Here is a 24,637-nt window from a genome sequence, read left to right on the forward strand (position 1 = left end):
GTTTGTCTTTGTCATTGAGGTGTGTTTTTTGTATGCAGCGAAATGCTGGATGCTATTTAGGTATCCAGTTTGTTAGTCTGTGTCTTTTTGGAGGGTGATTGAGTTCATTGATGTTGAGAGATATTAAAGACAGGTGATTGTTGGTTCCTGTTATTTTTATTGCCAGAAATAATATGTGTGTATGATTTTCTTGTTAGGTTTGTTGTGAACTATTTAGTTTCTTGTGTTTTCTTTAGTGAAGTTACTGTCCTTTTGTTGGAGATTTCATTCCAATATCCTTTGTAGGACTGGATTAGTAGAAATATATTGATTAATTTGGTTTTGTCATGGAATATCTTGGGATCTCCATCTATGATGATTGAGAGTTTTGCTGGATATAGTAGTCTGGGCTGACAATTGTGTTCTTTTAGGGTCTGGATGACATCTGTCCAGGATCTTCTGGCTTTTAGAGTTTCTGTTGAGAAGTCTGGTGTAATTTTTATAGGTCTGCCTGTATATGTTACTGGGTCTTTTTCCCTTACAGCTTTTAATATTTTTTTATTTGTTCTACGCATTTAGTGTTTTGATTATTATACGACAAGAGGATTTTCTTTTCTATACTTGATTTTAGCCAAAAGGCTGAGAATCAATAGGATTTTCTTTTCTGTTTGAATGTGTTTGGTGTTTTGTAGGCTCCTTGTACATTTATTTCCATATCTTTCTTTAGGTTAGGAAAGTTTTGTTCTATGATTTTGTTGAAAATGTTTTCTGGCCCTTTGAGCTGGGATTCTTCACCCTTTTCTATTCCTATTACTCTTAGGTTTGATCTTTTCATTGTGTCCTGAATTTACTGGATATTTTGTGTTAGGAGCCTTTTTGCAATTTGTATTTTCTTTGAACAATTGTCAACATTTTCTACGGTATCTTCTGTGCTGGAGATTCTCTCTTCTATCTCTTGCATTCTGTTGGTGATACTTGCATCTGTAGCTCCTGGTCTCTTTCCTAAGCTGTCCATCTTCAGAGTTGACTCCCTTTTTTTTTTTTACTGTTTCTATTTCCATTTTTAGTTCTTGGACAGTTTTGTTCAATTTCTTCACCTGCTTGATTGTATTTTCCTGTATTTCTCGAAGGGATTTATTTGTTTCTTCTTTAAGGGTTTCTATCTGTTTGCTTGTGTTTTTCTGTATTTCTTCAAGGGAGTTCTTTATATCCTCCTTAAAGCCCTCTATCATCTTCATGACATAGGATTTTAGGTCATTATTTTGCTTTGTATGAGTTTTAGTGTAGCCAGGACTTGCTGTGGTGGGAGATCTGGGTTCTGATGGTGGCAAATTACATTGAGTTCTGTTGCTTATGGTCTTGTGCTAACCTCTGGCCATCTGGTTCTCTCAGGTGTTAACTGTCCTGGGTGTCTCTGACTGCAACTGGTCTCCTTGGAGGCAGGTAGTGTTGCTTCTGCTTAGGGTTGGCCTCCTGTGTCCGTTTGTTACTGTGGAACTCCTATGCCCTTGGTTGCTGTAGACTTCCTGGGAGACTTGCAGACTATAGCATTTTGGCCTGTTTCTGCCAGGCTGATGATCTGGTCCAGGTGAGAAAGTGGGCTGGAAGGAAGGTGGAGCTTGTGTGTAGGGGAGAGAAAATACTTTCTGCATCAGCTGGGTTGTGTAGGTGTTTGGGCAAAATTTTCACCTATGTCCTTGGTCACTGCAGACTTCCTGGGAAGCACGAAGCCTGTAGCATTTGGATGGGTATTAACTAGGCTACTGATCTGGCCTGGGTAGAGAAGTGGGTTCGAAGAAATGTCTGCATTCTTATTTTTTGTATAGTTGAGAACTTATATGTATTTTGAACCCATGTTTTTATAATTTTTTTTCCACAGCCTTAAAGGCTGTCCTGAAGGTCCCAGTGTTTATCATTTGCTAAGACATTGGCCACATCTTCACCTCCTTGACCCATGCTGCCTCAGATTATCCTGGAGTCATTAATGTTAACAGAAATGACATTCCTTGGAGGAGGAATGCAAGATAAGTACTATTTATTATGCAAACAAGCCTTATGTCCACAGTAGCCAATGAGCCACCTAGAGGCTCACATCAGGCCCTGTCCTAGAGGTAGGAGCCATGTCTCTCTGTTCTAACAGGACCATACTAGGCTTGGCACCTCCCTTTATCCTCTAAGAGGGTGAGGCCCCCTGGTTGTCCATCCATACCTCTGGTACATCAAGCATTTGCTAGATTAGGCACATCTTCTCCCACTGAGGACAGGCAAGGCAGCTACGGAGACTGAGCTGCTTGTCTGCTACATGTGTGCTGGGGGCCTCTTGTTCTTTGAATGATGTCTCAATCTCTGAGAGGTCCGAAGAGTGCAGGTTAGTAGACTTTGTTGGTCTTCCTGTGGGGTTCCAATCACCTCCAGGGCCTCCAATCATTCCCTCAACTCTTCCATAAATGTACTTGATCTCTGTGTAATGCTGGGCTGTGGCTATCTACATCATTTTTAGTCTATTGCTAGGTATAGCCTCTCAGAAGACAATTATGCTAGGCTTCCATCTGCAAGCATAGCAGATGGTCTTAATAATGTCAGGGATTGGTGCTTGCCCATGAGTTTCAAATTGTGTGGTTATTAGTTGGTATTTTCTTCAGTCTTTTTCCCATACCTGCATTGTTTTTTGAACAGGAGAAATTTGGGTTGAAAGTTTTCTGGGTTGGCTGGAGCCCTTATCCCTCTACTGAGGGCCCTACCTGCTTACAGGAGAGACTTTGATTTTCATTCTGAAATGTAGGAAGCCATCAAAAAATTTAAACAAACTTACTCTCTGTTCTGATAAAAAGTTTAAAAACAATTTCTTTGGATACTATTTCTGAGTACTTAGAGGGAGGCAAATCATGACAGGAAGCACTTCCTAGGGCACTGTCAAGACTCAGGTGAGAAATGATGGCAGGTATGACTAATGTAGGGTGTATGTGTGTGTGACAGAATTAGACAGCCTGTATGTGATGAGGGTTAGCATGATAGCTTAGATAGTAAAGTGCATGCATGTCTCTGGGACTTACTAGGTCATCCAAATTGGATTAATCACTGAAAGCCATGTATACAAGACCCTACTTCAAAGGCAATGGATGACTTTTCAGAGGAGACAGACAAGGTTTGTCCTACAGGCATACTTATACATACATATGTATCTTAGAAAAAAATCCAAGTGAAAATATCAAGTTGAAACTATATTGTTGAAGTCCAGGAAACAGGTATAAGCCAAAGACTTCAGTTTGTGAGATAATTTCTATATATGGATGGTATTGAAAGCTGTAGAACTGAGTATGACCTTGGGGATATAGGTAGGAATGTGTGAAGTGATTGGAAGCCAGTAGAGGAAAGAGAATATTTCATATTGATTCTATCCAGTGGTGAGTATAGTATGAGGTGAGAGTAAATGTCATTTCAAGGTCATTAGTAGGTCATTAATGTTATTGACACAGGATTTTTATATAGTAATAAGGAGAAAGGCTACTGGGGAGGGCTTTCAAAAACAAGAGGAGAAAAAGTAAGTAAAATAAGAATATACAGCTTTTCATTCATGTTGATGCAGACAATCTTAATTAAGTTGCATGGATCACAAACAACGTAGATATAAAAAACAGAAGAAAAATTTTTGGCAGAGCAAGTGACATTGGTGTGAAATAAGAGAAGATTATGGAGGAGAATATCATCAAAGTTCTATGTGTGTGTGTGTGTGTGTGTGTGTGTGTGTGTAAGGATAAGAAGCATACATAGCTATTTACAGAAAATATACTATACATAGTAAGAGAGACAGGTCATTACCAGACAGCTGGTGGGGGAATTTGTGTCAATTTCACATAGTTTTCCAATAAAAAAGTAATATTTATTTGAGATACTATTGATGAAAGTGATCTATCAGAGGAGAAAAAGAGAATTCTTAACATAATGCATTTGATGAGCTGGGGGTTGATGAAACTTAAGGCAAGATTGAGGGGTAGACATCAGCAATCGCATTCAGACTACATGGGTATCCTCTTCACTAAGTAGTCTATAACAATGGAGGTACATCTGAATGTCCCCTTCTGCTTACTCTGCAATTTACAACCTCTTTTGAAGTTAGAAATAATTCACAGGGAAAGAAAGTGAATGTTAATGTGCAGTTTGATGGGTTGTCATACAAAGAAGATGGTGTAGCTATTATATTGGTTAGACAGTAAAATGTCATAGGTCTCTCAGATCTTTCACATTGCCCATTGTTTTCTGAAGGCATGTTCTCTCCTTTAGAGTAATCCCATCTTCAATTATAATGCTGCCATTTAGATTTGAATTTCAGAAAGATCTCTACATAAAATGTTTTTCTTATTGTTAACACTGCTTGTAGAATTCACTTACTTTGCTGCACATGGCTATATTATAATTGTTTTCTGTTTCTATAGAGAATTCTACTATAAGAGTATGTAATTTAATCTTCCATTTTACAGCTGACAGGCAGTTGAATTGTTTCCAGTTTTGAACTCTTAGTCTTCCATAAACTTTATTGTAAGAGAGTAGGGAGCCTTTTACATTGAATGCATTTCTAGGAATTGTTTTCTGGGTCAACACATGTGCCATATTCAGTTCTGAGACAGAAGGTAAATTCTTACCATTTATCTGTATTATTTGAGATTCCTTTAGTACTATGTAGATGTTCCCATCTTTCCAAAGTTGTTATCTTTTTTTCAATTTCAAATTTTCTAGTGAGTGTGAATTTTGTTTCCCTAATAAACTAGCAAGTTGAACATTCAGAGCTGTCCTACACAGCCTCTCAAGTTTCTTGTCATTTTTCAGTTAGGTTTCATACTTCCTATCAAAATGTATTATTTACATATTCTACTTATGAGCCCTTGGCTGGTTGTATATGCTACCCATGTTCTCTTGTGGTGGGAGAATAGGACACAGAATGAAATCTTGAAGACTTTGCATAAAGGCTTCAAACTTTTGGTATGAAAAGAACCAATTAGAAAACAAGAAAGCTAATCCATTATTCCTCATATCCAATAACCCAAACATAGCCACTGGCATGAGCCTACAGGTACTCCAGTGTCTGAAGGTAACTCATGTGTGGTGGTTTGAATATGCTTGGCCCAAGAAGTACAACTATTAGGAGGTATGGCTTTGTTGGAGTAGATGTCTTGTTGGAGGAAGTGTGTCACTGTTGGGGTGGGCTTTAAAGCGTTACCCAGGGCTGAAGAGACAGTCTGCTCTTAGCTTCCTTTGCTTCAAAATGTAGAACTTTTGGCTCCTCCAGCCCCACATCTGCATGGATGTTGCCATGCTCTTGCCTTGATGATAATAGACTGATCCTCAGAACCTGTAAACCAGCCCCAATTAAATGTTGTCCATTATAAGAGTTGCCTCAGTCATGGTGTCTGTTCACAGCAATGAAACCCTAACTAATACACCATGTCTAATTATAATACTAAAGTACAGACTCCTCCATGCAGACTTAAGAAGCTAATGAGACATAATGTCTGAAATTATGTATAGCACACATGTAGAGAGAGCACTAGTAGAAAGAACTGTCCTTTACAAATGACCTGACAAACCCCTACTATGTGCTACAAAAGCTCTGCCCTTATACAGCATTTCTGTTAGAGTTGTATACTTTGCTTTTGCTCTGGTTTGCTTCTGCCCTTGGAAGTGCATCTTTTTCCTAATAAATTATCTCTGCTTTTGCTATAATTGTGTGCTCCTGTTCAAAACCTTGTATGGGGACATAGGAACTTAGGATCCCTTTGAAGGGACCCTATGAACTCTATGTTCAATGATTCTGTTTCTACAGTCTGTCATCCACCTTTAAACTCTGTTAATGGTTCTTCTGAGGAATTGAGTTTTTAAATTTTAATTAAAAACCTTCCTTTAAAAAGTCAATTTCATCTAGTATATAGGATTTTCTATATACTATGAGAAAAATCTCCTAATTCTCACTAGAGATGCTTATCTCCTAAAAGTTGTACTAAGAATTGTTCACGGTTTAACACATAATTTACTTGTAATTGAGTATGATATAAGAGGGTCAAAGTTAACTTTTTTTCATATGAAAATTCAGTTTCTTAGCATCACTCATGAAAAATGATCCATCCTTCCCAGGGTCTGAAGCACCCCACTAGCTCTAAAACGAACATTTATACATTATTGAAAAGATTTCATGGCATTCTACTTTGTTTTAGCATTTATTTTCTCATCAATAATGTCTTAATGTTATATCCTAGTCTTAAACTATAGAAGAATAAGTATTTGTACCCTTCTGTCTTGGCTATAGGTTCTTATGTTTAGATAATGCCTATATTTGCCTCTTGCTGTTGTCATAAAACACTGTCCAAAAGCAATTTGAGGAGAAAAGGTTTTATTTGAGCTTACAAATAGCAGTTCATTGTACCTGGTAGACAAGGCAGGAATCAAGGCAAGAATCTGGAGGCAGGAACAAGAGTAATGACCATGGAGAAATGCTGCTTACTGGTTCATTGCCGCTGGCTTGCTTAATTGTCATTTAAAAAAGTTATTTATTTAAATATAGATTCCTCCACCCCCTCTGGCTTTATACTTGCACTGTAAAGGAAATAATGGAATCATTATCTATGAACCTAAATAAGCTTTTAATTTTATTTTCAGTTGAGAGATCCATATTGAAAGTTACTTCTGGAGTCAGTTGGTTTCAAAAATGATCTCAAATGAAGGTTTCTTCAGGACATTTCATCTAGAATTTTCCCCTTAAAGTCTTCTAATCTGCATGTCTCAGATTTATTTTCATTTGATCCACTAAAATATGTTTTAAAATATTTTCTGACGTCCAAGACCCTAAACAGCCTCTGTAAAATATTAAAGTTGGAGAATCATGTCTGTCATATTTAAAAAATGAGATATGAACAAGTTAGTGTGAATTATGCTGAATGCTGCACTGACAAGCTACTGTAAGGTTTCTCCTCATCTTCATGAAAGACTTAGTGCTTCAGATAGAAGGAAGTAAATATGAACAGAGGAGAAAGCATCCTGGACTTTCCAACACCGCCCTTGAAGAAACAATAGACTGATATGTTTAATAGTGAAAGATACGTTTGCTGTAAAATTCCAATTATTACTTTACTCTTATTTTTTCTTTTCTTGAAAATGGATTCTACCTCCCTTCAGAAATGTATCCTGATTATAGTTTCTTTTCTCTCTATCACTCCCAGGTTCTTCCCATCTTTCTGCTTATCTAGATTCACCCACTCTCTGTCTCTCATTAGAAAAAACAGGCTTCTAAGGGTTAATAGTGAAATAAAATATAATAAGACAGAAAATACTAACACATGGGAGTTGTAAAACAACAAACAGAATGAAAAGAACACAAGGGAACTCACAAGAGTCCGAGACTCACTGTTCATACACTCAGGAATCTCCTAAAAGCATTAAACCAGAAGCCACAGTATGTGCCCAGAGGACTTGGTGCAAATGTGTGCAGGCCCTGTGCATGCTATCTTGGTTTCGGAGAGTTCATTTGAGCTTTGATCATGTTGATTTAGAGGCCTTGTTCTCTTTATGTCCTCCAGCCTCTCTGGCCAGACATTCCTTTCACCTCCTCTTCCCCAGTGTTTCCTGAGCCCTGAGAGGAGGTATTTGATGGAGATATCTGGAGGGCTCAGTGTCCCAAGGTATCTTACTCTCTGCATAATGTCTGTCTGGCTATGGGTCTTTGCATTTATTCCCATCTGCTGTACAAGGAAGCTTCTTTGATGATCGGTGAATAAAGCACTGATCTATGACTATAAGCAGAATATCATTAGGAGCTCTTGTTATTGTTGTATTTTGAATGGTAGTGTGTGCTTTCACCCTAGAACCCTGGGCTATCTAATTTCAAGTTCTTGGTCCCTGTAGGGTTTCATCATATGGAATAAGACTTAATCCCATTTAAAAAGAGATTGGTTAATTCCATAACATTTTTGTCACTGTTGTATCAGTATATCTTACAGCTGGTCATTGTTATAGGTCACAGGGTCTGTAGCTGGGTGATATTGATGATTGCCTTTCTCTGCTGGTAGTGTGCAATATACTTATCACTATCATGAAATCTGTATGCGAAAGTTTCTAGTTGGGCAGCAGCTTAATCTCTCCGTTTTCAATGACATAAGTGCTCTCTTCAGCACTAGCCTTATTGTGGAGAGCAACCAGTAGCCGTAGAAATAAGATGTGGTGCTTGTGCAGCTCCATTGAACTCCTTTGGCCAATGATTTAACAAAATGCAACACATTCCTGGTACTAGACATTTTGTTTGGTGGTTTAAAATGTCAAGCAAGGACATTATCTCCCCTGTTATTTGGTGACTCCATTTAGATTCGTTTCATACACACACACATACATACATGCACATACACACACACATCTTCAGTGGTAGGTTTCCATTGATAAAAACTTATGAAGCTCATTGTAGGTTCCTGGTTAAAGGTTTTTGTCTCATCATAGTTTACTGAACATTAATTTCATTGTGTGCTGAAATTTATTAACTGTCCTTTCCTTATATTTTTGGGAATATCCAAATTACATTTATATTTATCTAATTTATGTATTGAATTATTTAAATGTATTCTCATATGTAATATATATAAAAGATATATATTTATATATATAATATATATCTATATATTAAATATATATTTATATTAAATATATATAATATTTAATATAAATATATATATTTTTGTTTGAAGATAATACTGTTATCAGTAAAATCAAGGTTAACTTTAGCCTCCTTAATAAAAGACTTTAAAAATATCTTTAGAATAAAGCTCAAGAACAATTTTTTTATCAGGTAAAACAACAGGGAGGGCAAGTGAGAATTCTCTGTTGCTGCCGAGAGGGAGGTAGAAAAGAGGAAGAGACAAAGTTATGCCTTTTGATCTTGGGTCCAAGGATCTGAGCATGTTCATCACTGGAGCTTAGCATGCAGTTGTGTGCGGAAAGGGGCAGGAGCCTCAGAAAAGTGAAAAAGTCCAGAGTGTCAGGGAAAGCAGGGCTTTGAGGCAGAGTTAAAAAATGAAGAACACAGAAAGAAAACAGAGAAGTTTGTTTTTAGAATTAGAAGTAGAGGAGCAGCCTACCTTTATAGCAATCACCCTAGAAATTTCACACCTTCATAGAATTGACTAGTCTTTCCATTACTGAAAGGAATCTCATCCAGGGGAGAATTATTCTTCCCATCTTCTTTGCATGTCTTCAAGTATATCAGCTTTCTCTGGAGAAATATGCTAGCCAGTAGATTGACAGGGTCACCTGGATTAACTCTTAATGAAGAAGAGAATAGTATAGCATTTTAATCTTTGAAGCAGACCAGAATGCCTTATGTTTACCCAGAACCAGAGGTAGAAATCACATTTTATTCTTTTGATCAGGAGGATATAGCTTTCCCCAAATATTCCTCATCAGAGTCTTGAAAGTGCCAACTTTTTATATGGTGATTTAAATCTTAAGGGGAAGGTGTGATGCTTCCTTGTTTTATAATTACGAGGAAATTGGAAGGTGAGGCCCCAAACTAGCCATGAAGAACAGGTCCATCTTCAATGAACTCTAAGGTACTATGTGTGACAATACAAAGAAAGAGACAACAGAATATGAATTTGATTTATCCATTAATATTCAACTACTTTTGCATTTCTGGAATAAGCCCTGCTTAGTTATAATCATATTATCATATTTTTATTACATCACAGGCTCTCTAGCTGATGTTGATGCCAAAACCATGGCTTTCATCTTAAAAAGAATAAGAGATAATATGTTCTAGGGCCATTCTGTATGACTCTGACTCAGGGACACAGATTTAGATTACCACAAATCTATGCTTTATTCTTGAAACAGTTCCATGAAGTTTTATAGTTTTACAGAACAAAAGAAGTAAGGTAATGTAATTGTGGGTACATGGAAGAGGCAGACACAGTGTTAGGTGTGGAGGTTTTCTATAGGTTCAATATTCCAAGATTCTATTTGATGAGGGAGAGAGTGAGCGATCAATTGATCGAGCAAAGAGAGAGAGAGAAAGAGAGAGAGAGAGAGAGAGAGAGAGAGAGAGAGAGAGAGAGAGAGAGAGAAACTATGTTGAACTTCCTCCAGACTTCCCTTGTGACTTGAGATTCCCAAATAACTCCTTTTTATTCTAGAGGGAATAAACTGACAAATAGAAGTTCTGTCTCTAGAGTAGTTGTTCAAATATCAGATATTCTCTCAAGACTTGTTCTGTCACATCAGTGTGACACAACAGGATAAGGAAGGACATATGGGTCTCCATATCAGAAACTCAAGTTTCTGATGATCCTGGGATGAGGAAACTCTGTGTTCCAATTGACATCTAACTCAACATCACCATTTATGGGATGGAGCCTCAGAAAAATGTTGAAGTCGTGGTAAGATCATGTTCTCTCTGCTACTCTGTTTTAACACGAGATTCAAGAGAGATGGCCTCTGACTTGTTGGGGCACTGATGGAACTCCCACCACCAAATATTTTATTCCACCTTCCCTGTAATAGGCTTTCCAAATTCATCCCCACTACTGACATTCATTGACTACTGACATGCCAGGTAGGACAATTACAGACATCCTAGCTGTAATATTAAAGGGCTGTCATGTTGTATCCTATCCTTAAACAATACTTTCCCAGGCTACAAGACAGAGCAAGATTTTAATTTTTAACCATTAAAATTATGTAGGATCGTGAAAGGACAACATTCTTTCTGGTCTAGCACTGGGTAGAGCTGGCCTGAGACCCAGCAGATTGGAGACCTCACAGGTTTCCCTGCAAGGGACGGCATGTATTTCACCATGCTTCCAGACTCCATGCTCCTGTCATGAGGCGGAAAACCTCCATTGATTGGTGCCTTTCAGCTACGTAGGACAGTGCCCCTACAGCCCCTCCCTAAGAGAGGATTGTGGCCTTTGGTCTGGTATCACAGGTAAAGCATGTGACTACAGGCTGGAGGGCCTCAAGACACCTCCATATTCATGAGATACCTAAAGGCCAGAGGAAGTAGCCAATTAAGCATTCCTTCCCAGACCCTCTTCCTACTTGCAAAAGGTATTTAACCTCAGGCCCGCCCTGAGAACACAGGGTACAGCTTCATCCATTTTCCACCATGACAATAAACGTTTTAAGGCCTGGACTACCTTTAGTCTTTGGGCCTGCCATGGGGGACTGTGGAGAAGGTCTTCAGCTACCAAGTGCCGAGGACCTCTCTGCGTTCCAGCCATGGAGCCCACCAACTCAAGCATGCTAGCTGAGCCAGCTGAGACTCAGTCAAGTGAGTTTCCTTGAGTAAGAGTCTTATCTACCCTGCAGGGCAATACTGGAGCTCATCTTCTCCCCCTCGCCCCTTTAGGCTGCGGGTTGGCCCATACGCCCCATCTCGGCCCTTCCACGACCCCTCAGCAGCACTTGGGAGCCCAATGGCTGAGACCAACTGGTCTCTGGCTGCCTCCTGGCCCAGAGACCTCTAACCCAAGTGGTCTGCCTCCATGGGGTCTCAAACTGTGTTCTCCCCATGCCGGGAGAGGAGACCTGTGACTTCTCACAGCCTGGCATCTGCCAGGCCCTGCGTGGAGAGGACATAGTCAACTTCCCACACTTATGCCCTCTGAACTGCAGCCCAGCCCCTTGGGGCAGACACTCAGAACCCATAACTCAACCCACTGGACCCATGCCTACTCACAAGCCACAGCCCCACAAAATTCTACTATGGCTTTATTATAACATTCCAGCTACCTAGTAACATCTCAAAGTTGGCTAGTAAAATTATTCATCCCTCTTGCCTATGAAGATCTCTTCAAAGTGATAATGGTAGTTCTTTCATTTCCTAGACCATCCCATCTATTGCTAAACCTCAGGGAATTATGCTGTCTTTATTTCTCTTGGAGGCCTCAGTGCTCTGTAAAAGTGAAACATAACAATAAGATCAACATTTGGCCAGTAGACTCATCTTACTTGGAGGGAAATATTACCAAAAGCCCCCATTAAGTTCCATATTGGATTTTTACTCAGATTTCAGCCTAGACTATTCTGTAGTGCCTTGTTGGCACCCTTTTCTATATTCAACATTGTTCCTAGATTATGAAGCCCCATCTTTAAGTAACTTGCTTTAAGACACAATGAAGTACAATCGGGTACTCAGGAATACAGCTAATGGAGGAAGTCTAATCCATTAGAAAAACAAGATGAACCTCTTTTCAATCTAATTGGTTCATTGGAAACCTTAAAAAATGTGCTTTTATATTTTCCTCGAGCTTTGGAGTTTATAGAAATTGCTAGATGGATTAATCATTTCCAAGTTAAACCTTGGAAAGGTGACCCTCCAGGGGAAACAACTTTGGGAAAGTCTATGTATGAGTTGCCTTAAATACTTGTTCAAATGAATACATAAATAAAAGATTTACTCTCTGTTTCTGCCTCATGTATGTCTTTGGTCCTAGTAAGGCTTTTGCTTCTGTGTTCCTTTATCCGAGAGGAAAACTATAGGCCACTTTGCTAATTTACCTTCCTTTGTTTTAATAAAACTCAAGTGTTTTCCATCAGTATGTTCATCTAGCTCCCATTTATTTCATTCATAGGACCTGAGAACATTCTTTGATATATTGCAACTCTTAGAAGATATACTCAAAATGCTTACAATACATAACCCAGGACATTTTTCTTCTTGATTCTAAAGTTCAAATGATGAGAAAAACAATTATGCAAAATCCAAACCATATGGCTTTAGACACCTTCTCAGCCACACAGTGGGCACTTATGCTGTCATCAAGTTGGACCCTGTGTGTACATTCCTAATAATTCTCCTAATGTCCCATCTGCTTTGCCAGAGCTACAAAATCAGCTTCAAAGCATGCCAGACATTACTATCCTTTTAAGACAACAGATTTTAGTCAGATTTTTATAGATTTTCATGATGGAAATGAGCTACATCTTTGGAGTCACATTACAAAATATTTTTTGCTAAGTTTTGCAGATGGTCATGTTATAAATGTTTCCTTCTCAGAATTAATTTGGCACAAAGAAAAACCAAAGCTGCATACAGTTAGGTGAGTCTTGTCTACCTTGTTAAGACTACTAGGAAACATCCTCACTTATAAATCTGACAGTCTGTTTCATTAATATTCTAGGCATTTCTTAATTCAAATTGGTTGATAATTAACCTTAAGCATCACATTTTGTAGCCATTATATGTTTCGTTTCTCTCTACTTTCTGCCATTATTTTGAATTATTTTAAAAACAATTTTGAACATCTACTAACATGGCATTTTTTATTTTGTATGACATAACTATATCTCTCTTTCTTGTGGCTTTTGATATTTCTCAGGAAATTCACTTCTTGGAAATTTTGGATTTATCTCTTTTACTCTTTCTAAAATTATAATATTTTCTGTGTTCTTAGTTTTCAATGATTTTTATAAAGATATATATCTTTACACATAAAAATATGTAAAGATTTTTTTCCTTTTGCCAACCTTCTAGTTCAACAATACTATTGTCAGCACTCTTGAATGTTCTGTTAAACTTACCCTCTGAATTGTTAATTTTGTACATTATATTTTTCAGGTTTAAAATTTTGTTACTATTGTTTATAGCTTACAGTATTGTGTTGTAATTCTGCTTTTTTAAGTTTTAAACTAATGAAGCATATTTTAAAAAATATTTCATTCCTGGTAATACTGCTCTGTGACTTTACTGTAAATTTATTTTATTTTTTTATTCACATGACCTTGCCTCTCAATATGCATTTTATTAAATGATAAATATTGTATAAAATATTTAAAAATATTACAGGTGATAGCTTCCTTTACAAGGATATAGGCTTACACCTGGAAAACATCTGTCAACATCAGTCTGTGTAATGTAATCCATCTTGAGGGATTTAAGTAATATACATTTTATTAAGTACTTTATGTTGTGCTAAATTATTAACCAAAAACTGACTTATGGAACAGTTTATTTGTGCATGGCAGCTGATGGCAAGAGCAAGAAGCTGAGGTATCACATCTCCAACCATAAGCATGAAGCAGCAAAAGGAAACTGAAGCTGGATCAAGGCTATGAACTTTCAAAGCCTATGGCAGTGATGTAACTCCTTCAGCAAGACCACACCTCCCAAATGTTCCCAACTTTCTCAAACAGTGCTGCTAGCCAGAAATATGTGTTCCAGTTCCTGAGTCTATTTGGGCAGTTTCTCATTTAAACAACCACCTTCCATTCTCTGGACCTCATAGGCTCTTGGCTATATCATAATGCAAAATATATTTAGACCAAATTTAAAAGTCTTTACACTATGTTAGATGTCTCACTACTTTTCAAAACTCCAAAGACCAGTGTGTCTCCTGATAATCCAGGCAATATTTTAATTATAACACCCTATAAAATGAGGAAGAAAATTAAATACTTTCAACATACAATAATACAAAACCTACATTTTCATTGAAAAGGGGAAGACAGGATTATAGAAAGGAAGAAACCCAGCAAGGCAATTCCCAAATTTTGTACCTTCATGTCCGTTATCGGTGGCTTTAGTTTCAAAGGGCTTTGCTGCCTGCCTGCAACATACATCAATCTCTTGGCTGGTCACACTCTCTGTAGACAGTTCTCCTTGGAAGATGTCTTATGGCTTTGGCATGTTCAGCATTTCAGGGTTTTCCCTGTAACTCAATTCTTCACTTTTACAGCTTTATAAAATGGACTCTAGCAGTCTCCATGGGTGGAAACTTCACTGTCACAAATTGCATGACTTTAACGACTCTTTGAACAACAAAGGAAGAATTCATGATCCCTTCACTCTTGGATCCTTCATTCTTCCAAGCCAGTACTGGGGGATGGTAAAACCATGGCCAGAAGCTAGGTGAATAGAGGAGGTTGAGACCTGGAGACTTGGTGGGCTTAGGTGACTCTCTGCTTCCTGCCAAATTCCTGGCCTGGAACATGTGCCACATTTCCCACATAAGGAAACACGATTATGGTCACATAGGTCCAGAACAGAGTTTTTCATGCTAATGAGATACCTAGAGGCCCTGAGGGGTTAGCTAATAAGCTTCCCTTCCCAGATATTTCTCCCTGCAAAAGGTATTTATTCTCATATCCACCCTGAGAAGTGGGTACGGTATGGTATACATCGATTTTGCACAATGAACAGCCAATAAACGATATGGATAAATGTGTGCAGTCTCTTTCACCAACCACTGTCATGGGGGATGTGCAGGTTTTCGCCTACAGAGTCACAGCTAAATCTCCCTTAGAAGGCCTCTTTGCATTTCCAGCCTGCCTCCACCAAGCTAAGGACAATCACTGCTGAGACAAGGCAGGGCTCCCCTTTCTCCCAGCCCTGAGGTAGATGATATCCCCAACCTGCTGGCCCCCAACTCTATTCTCTACTCTTCTGTGACTTCCAGCAGTGCCTGGATGTCCAAGAGTAAGATAAGCCCAATGCCCTGTTCTCGGTGCAGGCCCCAGGACCTTGGAACCAGCTCTGGCTTTCCCTCATCTCAGACTGTGCTTTCCTACCCCTGGAACAGTCTCTTGATGCTTCCCTACAGCTCAGCACCTGGGGGTGTGAGATAAGTACAGTCCAACTCCCTGTGTTCCACCTGCCTCCCTAAGAGGCCATGTCTAGTGTCAGGGCAGACAAAGGCACACAAGTACCATGTGGATTATGCTGCCATATTGAACTACCTTCTTGAATGGAACCTTGTCCACTTAGCTTACATCTGCTGTAGCTTTTGTTTTCTGGAAGCAGAAAACATTTTCTTTTAAAAGTTAGAAGCCTACCTGAGTGAAGTCTTGCACTGTGTGTATCTTTCCCAAGGTTCTAGTGCAGATCAGCTGGCCTGTTCTTTTTTTTTTTTTAAGATTTATTTATTTTATTTATATGAGTACACTGTAGCTGTCTTCAGACATACCAGAAGAATGCATTGGATCCCATTACGGATGGTTGTGAGCCACCATGTGGTTGCTGGGAATTGAACTCAGGACCTCTAGAAGAGCAATCAGTGCTCTTAATCGCTGAGCCATCTCTCCAGCCCCAGCTGGCCTGTTCTTAATGGCAGCAATCTCTTTAACAATCACAGCGTCAATTCCAATATCTGTCTTTTCTGTAACATGAGCTTTCAATGTTCTTTTTTTCTCCAAACCATCCATTTCTATTTCTCTTCTCACCTTTGCTCTTTTTCATTGTAGAGCCCTTTAACAGTTATCTGTAATAACTATGCCACAGACTCAATGTTATGTTTTTATGAAATTTCCTCCACCAAAACCTTGCTTCATTCAGACACAGGCAGAAAACAGTCAGATACTTTGCTAAAGTATCAAAAGAATGGTATCTATCAATGTTGCTGTTATTTTGATCCCTGAAATTTCTTGAGCCAGGCCTCTACCATCAATTTTACTTTCAACACAATTGTCCTCCAGGCTTCCATCAGAATTACTTATTAAACTCTCATTACAGCATTCAACCTCTAAATTTTCAAAGTCTTCATTATTCCTCCAAAATACAGCACGGTCAGATTCTTTATAGCAATAGACTCTCTGTGGTAACTTCAGTTTTAATGACTTTTTTACTGTGATAAAACAAAAAACAAAACAAAGAACCACCCCCAAAACAAACAAACAAGAAAAAAACAAAAACAAAAATCGAAAACCTAACCAAAATGACTTAGAGTTTAGTTTAGCTTACAGCAGGCTCAGTTCCTGAGCTTTCTCCTGTATCACTTACAGTTCTTCACAACCTTGTTAATTATAGTTTGCTTTCAAGAAGATTTCATCCTCACTTCCGGCTTCAGGGTTTACTCTTTATCAGGGACTTACCTAGTTATTTTGTATTCACTTGAAATAAATTATCGCTTAAATTTTCTTGTCTGGTAAGAAGCAAAATCATCAATATGAGGTTTAGCGAGCTGTAGGAAGTTTGTGGAACAAATAGCAAGTGTAAAAGAGTCAGCTATCACAGTGTGAGAGTAAATGGACCCATTGATCACAGCGCCACATTACAGCATCATAGCCCCATATTGTATTTCACTGGATATTACAATGGGCACATTTAGTGTGTGTATAGCCATAAATTCCAAATGATGCCAGCTAGCCTGGATGGACTCTCCGTTAAGTGTGTGATTTGCTTATATAGGAACAAAAGATAGAGATTGGCTTTATCCAGTCTTGTGGCTTTGTCAAAAAAAAAAAAAAAAGACTGTGAAGAGCAGAGGCCTTGGGTATTTAAAATGATTTGTCTATAGACTGTCATCTGGGTAAGGAAAGAAGACAAGGGATAATGCAGTTGAGACAGTGAAAACTGATTTTATTAATAGACTGAAAGTCCTAGTAGGCAATGTTGAAATGCACTGCTAGAGGAAGTGAGCTGGAAGGATACAGGGCTGAGAGAGAGGGGTTCATGGAACTGACATTACACAGTAGCTGGCTATTGATGAGGGCAAGCTCCATGGAAGGAAGTCATAGAGATAAGATTAAGGGCAGAATGAAAAAAAAAAAAGAAAACTTGAGAGCTAGAATGTCTGAGGAATTTTCTGTATGCATACCAAGACTTGAGTGACAAGTAGTTTGGAAATGATAGTGAGTCATGAGAAGCAAGAGGACATGAGAAAGAAGCAGGAAGAAGTCTGGGAGCTATGAGGAAACAAATAGAAGATATGGTCCCAGGAAGTCTTAATCAGGGGTGCTGGCCTGAAAACACCAGCAAGGCTGAGCCGGATGGCTACTCCGTGGCTAATGGGTTTTAAGTATAAGTGTTGAGAAAGTTGAAAAGAAACATACTCTGAAGAAACAAATCAGATTTCATTTAATGGTAAAAAAAATACATTCTTTACATACATAGAACTATATATGAAATATTTTATGTGTGTATGTATTTGTGTGTGATGAACTTTATATTTCAACTGACATTGTGGAGGTTTAAATATGTTTGCACAGAAAAGCTATTATTGGGAATTAGGAAGAAAGTGTGTGTGTGTGTGTGTGTGTATGTGTGTGTCTGTGTGTGTGTCTGTGTGTACACATTAAGAGAAGGCGGCCCAACTACAGGTTCAATAGTATAGTCCCTTCAGTCTAGTTGAAGCCCAGTGTTGGGTTACTGAACATGGTTCTAATTTGATTAAGGCAGAGTTATGACAATTTGACCTCTTAGTAATAAACAATAGTATAGTATGTGTTCTTTCTCCACACACTGTGCAAAACTCTGCACAAAAGACTCAATGAGCATACTTAAGTACTAAGTTATTTTATTACCAATGTAACATGAAAGACTTAAATGTCTTACTTTATTCTTTATTAACGCCAACAGCAATAATTTTTATGAGAGGGTGACTTACTGCTTTCTTAATTAAAGAGGCCAATGACATCATCAAGGCTTTTTATTTCCTTTTCAAAAATATTCCACTTAGCAAGACATTTCAGATTCTTATCCCCACTATCTTACCCCAGACAGCAGAAGCAACCACACCCAGGTCATCTCAAAGAGTAAAGGAATACTTCCTCACATGGGTCTTTGGCAGTGATCTCCCCTTCTCACTGTTTAGAACTTCATTGTACACACAGGTAAGATAGTAAGGCCATCATGACTGATCCAAGGAAAGCCGCCCTCCAAGGCTGCTGCCTGAACATACCCACATATTCAACATAATCAAGGGTTTGTTAGCAAGAAGGAAGACATAGACTATAATTTAGGTATCAAAGGAGACTCTTCCCTCTGCTCCCTTCATTAAGCAAGTTGTTATACCATATATTGCTTCTGACAGTGCCTATCTCTTAGCTCAAGCCTGACTAGCATTTATTATTCTTGTCATATACCTATAAACATACTATGTAGTAATTTCACTGCAATTTATTAAATTACCACAAGTTTAAACTTCTGTGGGCAACACAGTTTACATGGATCAGAGGACTGGACAGGCTGGACCTTTGGCTCAGGGCCTCAAATGACTACAATCAAGGGGTTGGGATTCTGATTGGTGTAGGTGTAGAGTATTCATTTTATTGTATAGTGGATCGCAGTGTCTGGTTGCTGAACATGGTTCTAAATTGATCAAGGCAGAGTTATGACAATTTGACTTTTTAATAATAAACACTAATATAGTATGTGTTCCTTCTCCACACACAGTATAAAATTCTGCACAAAAGTATCAATGACAGAGGTAGGAAAAGTTTTCACCTTGGCATCTCTGTAGGCACTTCTGAAGGTAAGTGGGAGATTTTTTCCTTCTTGTCAGCAAAGAAGCACATCGCTGTCAACCATCTCTGTTAAATAATAATGGTAGTGGATCTTCCATCTTTAATTCCACTATAACATAGGTTCCTGAAGAGTAATCACATTGTATGTTAGGGTTCAAGCAGAGAGTCTTACAAAGATCAGAGGGAAGAACTCTTGGAGAGCCTCTTAAAATTCTGTGTACCAGTAAAATGTTTTCATGGCTTTTATAATCATAATGATGTTCATCTATTTATTAAGCTTATAAAATCTAATAATGGGCCAACATCAATGATGTTACAAAATGGTACTCAATACAAAAATCAAACTTAGAATGTTAATCCTTTGTAGACTAACTGTATGTGGTATTCTCTTCTCTTGAGGCCCAGTCTTGGTGCTGAGACTGCAGTATAGATTGTTGCTTAGCAAGTGTGTTTGGTGGATTAAGTTACTTAAGTGGATTTTGACTCACAGGATTTTTCACTTAGGGTGTATTTTGTTAGGATGAAATCCATTATAAACCAATGATGTCAGTTAGTGTTTTCTCATTATCCAATCAATATCTGTATGTCTATGTATCCTGATAGAATAAGCAAGGTATACACATTTATTACAGAGGACTAACTAAATGCTAAATGATCCAACTTAACTTTGGCTCTACAAGAACAAGCACTGGAGAGGTAGCAAACATAGATGATCAGTTTATCTTCTTCGCCTTCTTGTATTTTTAGAAAGTCAGATTTTTCCTAAAGAACATTTTTTTTTTTGCTTATAAATCCTATTCTAAAATATTTTTTCCTTTCTCATGTCTTTCTGTGCTTTGTATTTTTCTTCTGTTTATCTGGTGTTGGGGATCTTCTTAGATAGAGGAACTAGAAAGGTCAAAGGTGAAGTGGTTCTGAGAGGGGGAGTTATCAGGGAAAACAAAGGGAAAGGCCTCAGGAAGATATTATTTCACAACTAAAAGTTTTTAAATCAGTGATTTTTATTTTGCTAAAGACCGGACCCAAGGCCTCACCTTTACTAAATAAAGTATCACTGAGCTGTACCACACTCATTAATGTAAATAAAGTTTTTTGGTTGTTTTTGGGCACAGAGTTTCCGCTCTAAATATACCAAGCTGACTGGAATTTACTGTGTAGACCAGGATAATCTTGAACTCATACAGAGCCATCTACCTCTGCCTCCTAAGTTAGGCGTTCAGGAGGATTACAGGCATGTGTGACTATGCTAGACCCTTAATTAAATGTTTAAAAATATATTAATGAATGTAGCAGTAGTTAGCATTTAGACTTTGCTAAGATCCTATTCAAACAAAATAACTATAAATGAACTTGGAGAAAAGCTGGGCAAATTGGATGTGTATTGGGTATTATAGAGTAATTTTTATTGTTATGTTTTTAATAGCACTAAGAACTATGAGAAGAAGTTTATAAATTTTAGAAATGCTCAGAAGCACATAGGAGTGAAATGATGGCAAGAACCCGAGTCAGAGTAATTTTCATAAATGGAAGAGAGGAGAGAATTTGCAGCAGACACTGATAATGAGTAAATGTGACAAAATCTTAATAAATATTAAGTCTTGTGATTTATGTGGTAATTTATTTTCTTATTCTCTTTTTAATTTTGTTTACATTTTAAGATATATTTTTTATGTTTTGAGATTATAGTTACATAATTTCTCCTTTCCTTTTCCTCCCTTCAAAGCATCTCATGTACTCCTATATGGTTATTTGAACATGCTTGGCCCATGGGAAGTGGCACTATTAGGAGGTGTTACTTTGTTGGAGGAAGTGCATCATTGTGTACGTGAGCTTTGAGGTTTCCTAGTCCTCAATCTCTGATCAGTGTGGAAGACAGTCTCCTCCTGGCTGCCTGTGGAAGACAGTCCCCTTCTGCTCCCTGTAGCTAAAGATACACCAGGTCTGCCTGCATGATGCCATGCTTTCCACCATGATGGTAATAGGCCGAACCTGTGAAATTTTAAGCCAGTCTCAAGTAAATGTTTGGCTTTTTAAGAGTTGTCTTGGTCATCATGTTTCTTCACAGCAATGAAACCCAAACCATGACATGGTAGTTTAATCTCTTTCAAATTCATGGCCTCTAGTTCTTTCATTGTAGTTACTTGGGGTAGTTTTTGTTTTTTTGTTTTTATTGCTTTGTTTTGCTTTGTTTTGTTAGCAGTTTCGGTGTTTCTTGTTTGGAATTAATTTTTTTTGTGCAAGGTGATAGATACGGCTCCAGTTTTACTCCTTTACACACAGACATTTAGTTTTGACAATATTATTTGCTGAAGATACTTTCTTTCCTCCAGCGTATGTTTTTGGCATCTTTGTAGAATATTAAATGGGTGTATTTACATGTAATTATGCTTTGTACTTTGATTTGGTTCCATTGGTCTACATGTCTATTTTGTGCCAGTGCCATATTATTTTTATTGCTCTATCTTATGATCTGAACATCTTGATATCTCTGTAATGTACCTTTAGATCTGAAATATTGATCTCACTAATTTTTTTCTTTTTGCTCAGGATAGTTTCTCATATACAGATGTTACTGTATTGAGGAGCGTTTTTTCTATTCCTATTCTCTCTGGGACTTACATTAGGAAGACATATTGAATTTTATCAGAGACTTCTCCTGCATTTGTTGAGATGATCATGTGATCATGTAATTTTTGTCTTCAAGTCTATTTATATGATTTATTATAGTTACTGAATTGTGCATGTTGAACCATCCTTGACACTCATGGGTAAAGTCAATTTGATTATGGTGGGTAATCTTTTTGATTCATATTTGCATTCAGTTTGTGAGTATATATTGAACATTTTTAGTGTATATTTATTAGGGTTATCGACTTACAATTTTTCTTTATTGTTTTTAATTTTTAACCTGGTTTTGGTATTTGGGTGCTACTAGCTTCATGGAAGAATTTTGGAAATATTCATTCTATTTCTTTTTTACTACTTTAAAAAGGTTGTTTTTCCTTGACATTCTAGTTGAATTCTGTCGTGAATCCATCTGGGTCTAGGCTATTTATTTATTTATTTATTTATTTTTTAGTATGAAGGTTTTTTTTTAATTTATTTTTTTATTGGATATTTTATTTACATTTCATATGTTATCCCCTTACCCCATCCCCCACCCACCCAGGAACCCCCCATCCCCTTACCCCTCCTCCTTCTTCTCCGTGGATGTAACCCCCACCTACACCCCCCCTTCCCCACTTCCCCACCCTCAAAATTCCCACCCCCTGGGGCGTCCAGCATTCATGAGGTCAAGGATCTCATCTTCCACCTGTGCCCGGCAGGGCCCTCCACTCTTACATATTCAGCTGAAGCCCTGGATCCCTCCATAAGTGCTCCCAGGCTGGTGGTTAGGACCCTGGGAGTTGTGGTTGGTTGGTATTGTTGCTCTCCTCATGGTGCCACAAACCCTTTCAGCTCCTTCAGTCCTCACTCTAACTCCTCCATTGAGAACCTCATGATCAGTTCAATGGCTAGTTGTGAGCATCTGCCTCTGAATATGTCAGACTCTTGAAGGCCTCTGAGGAGACATCCATATCAGGCCCTTATCGGCATGCACTTCCTGACTTCCACAAAAGCATCTATCTTTGGTGACTGCACATGGGATGGATACTCAGGTGGAAAGGTCTTCAAATGGCCCCTCCTTCAGTTTCTGTCCCTCACTTTGTCTCCATATTTGCTCCCTTGAGTATTTTGTTGCTCCTTCTAAGAAGAACTGAATCACCCCCACTTGGTCTTCCTTTTTTATGAGCTTCATGTGGCCTGTGAGTTGCATCTTGGGCATTTCAAGGTTCTGGGCTAATATCCAATAATCAGTGAGTGAATACCATGTGTGTTCTTTTGTGATTGGCTTACTTCACTCAGGATGATAATTTCTAGTTCCATCCATTTACCTAGGAACCTCTCGAATTCATTGTTTTTAATAGCTGAGTAATACTCCATTGTGTAAATATACCACATTTTTTGAATCCATTCCTCAGTTGAAGGACATCTGGGTTCTTTCCAGCTCCTGGCTATTATAAATAAGGCTCCTATGAACATAGTTGAACATATGTCCTTGTTATATGTTCGAGCATCTTCTGGGTATATGCCTAGGAGTGGTATAGCTGGATCCTCAGGTAATGCTATGTCCAATTTTCTGAGGAACCGCCACACTGATTTCCAAAGTGGTTGCACCATCTTGCAGTCCCACCAACAATGGAGGAGTGTTCCTCTTTCTCCACACCCTCGCCAGCATCTACTATCACCTGAGTTCTTAATCTTAGCCATTCTGACTGGTGTGAGATGGAATCTCAGAGTTGTTTTGATTTGCATTTCCCTGATGACTAAGGACACTGAACATTTCTTTAGGTGCTTCTAGGCCATTCGAGTTTCTTCCATTGAAAATTCTTTGTTAAGCTTTATACCCCATTTCTTTAATAGGGTAATTCGGTTGTCTGGAGTCTACTTTCTTGAGTTCTTTGTATATATTAGATATTAGCCCTCTATCAGATGTAGGATTGGTAAAGATCTTTTCCCAATTTGTTGGTTGTCGTTTTGTCCTATTGACAGTGTCCTTTGCCTTACAGAAACCTTGCAATTTTATGAAGTCCCATTTGTCAATTCTTGATCTTAGAGCATATGCCATTGGTGTTCTGTTCAGGAACTTTTCCCCTGTGCCCAAGTATTTGAGGGTCTTCCCCACCTTCTCTTCTAGTTTCAGTGTATCTTGTTTTATGTGGAGGTCCTTTATCCACTTAGACTTGAGCTTTGTACAAGGAGATAAGAATGGATCAATTTTCATTCTTCTACATGTTGTCCTCCAGTTGAACCAGCACCATTTGTTGAAAATGCTGTTCATTTTCCACTGGACAGTTTTAGCTCCTTTGTCAAAGATCAAGTGACTATAGGAGTGTGAGTTCATTTCTGGGTCTTCAGTTCTATTCCATTGATCTTCCTGCCTGTCTCTGTACCAATACCAGGTAGTTTTTATCACTATTGCTCTGTAGTACAGCTTGAGGTCAGGAATGGTGATTCCTCCAGAAGTTCTTTTATTGTTGAGAATAGTTTTCACTATCCTGGGTTTTTTGTTATTCCATATGAATTTGAGAATTTCCTTTTCTAACTCTGTGAAGAATTGAGTTGGGATTTTAATGGGGATTGCATTGAACCTGTAGATTGCTTTTGGCAAGATGGCCATTTTTATTATATTAATCCTGCCAATCCATGAGCATGGGAGATCTTTCCATCTTCTGAGATCTTCTTCGATTTCTTTCTTCAGAGACTTGAAGTTCTTGTCATACAGGTCTTCCACTTGCTTGGTTAGATTCACACCAAGGTATTTCATATTATTTGCAACTATTGTGAAGGGTGTCATTTCCCTAATTTCTTTTTCAGTCTGTTTATCTTTCATGTAGAGGAAGGCTAC

This window comes from Grammomys surdaster, unplaced genomic scaffold (assembly GCF_004785775.1).
Source record: "Grammomys surdaster isolate TR1022 unplaced genomic scaffold, NIH_TR_1.0 64, whole genome shotgun sequence".
Lineage (NCBI taxonomy): Eukaryota > Metazoa > Chordata > Mammalia > Rodentia > Muridae > Grammomys > Grammomys surdaster.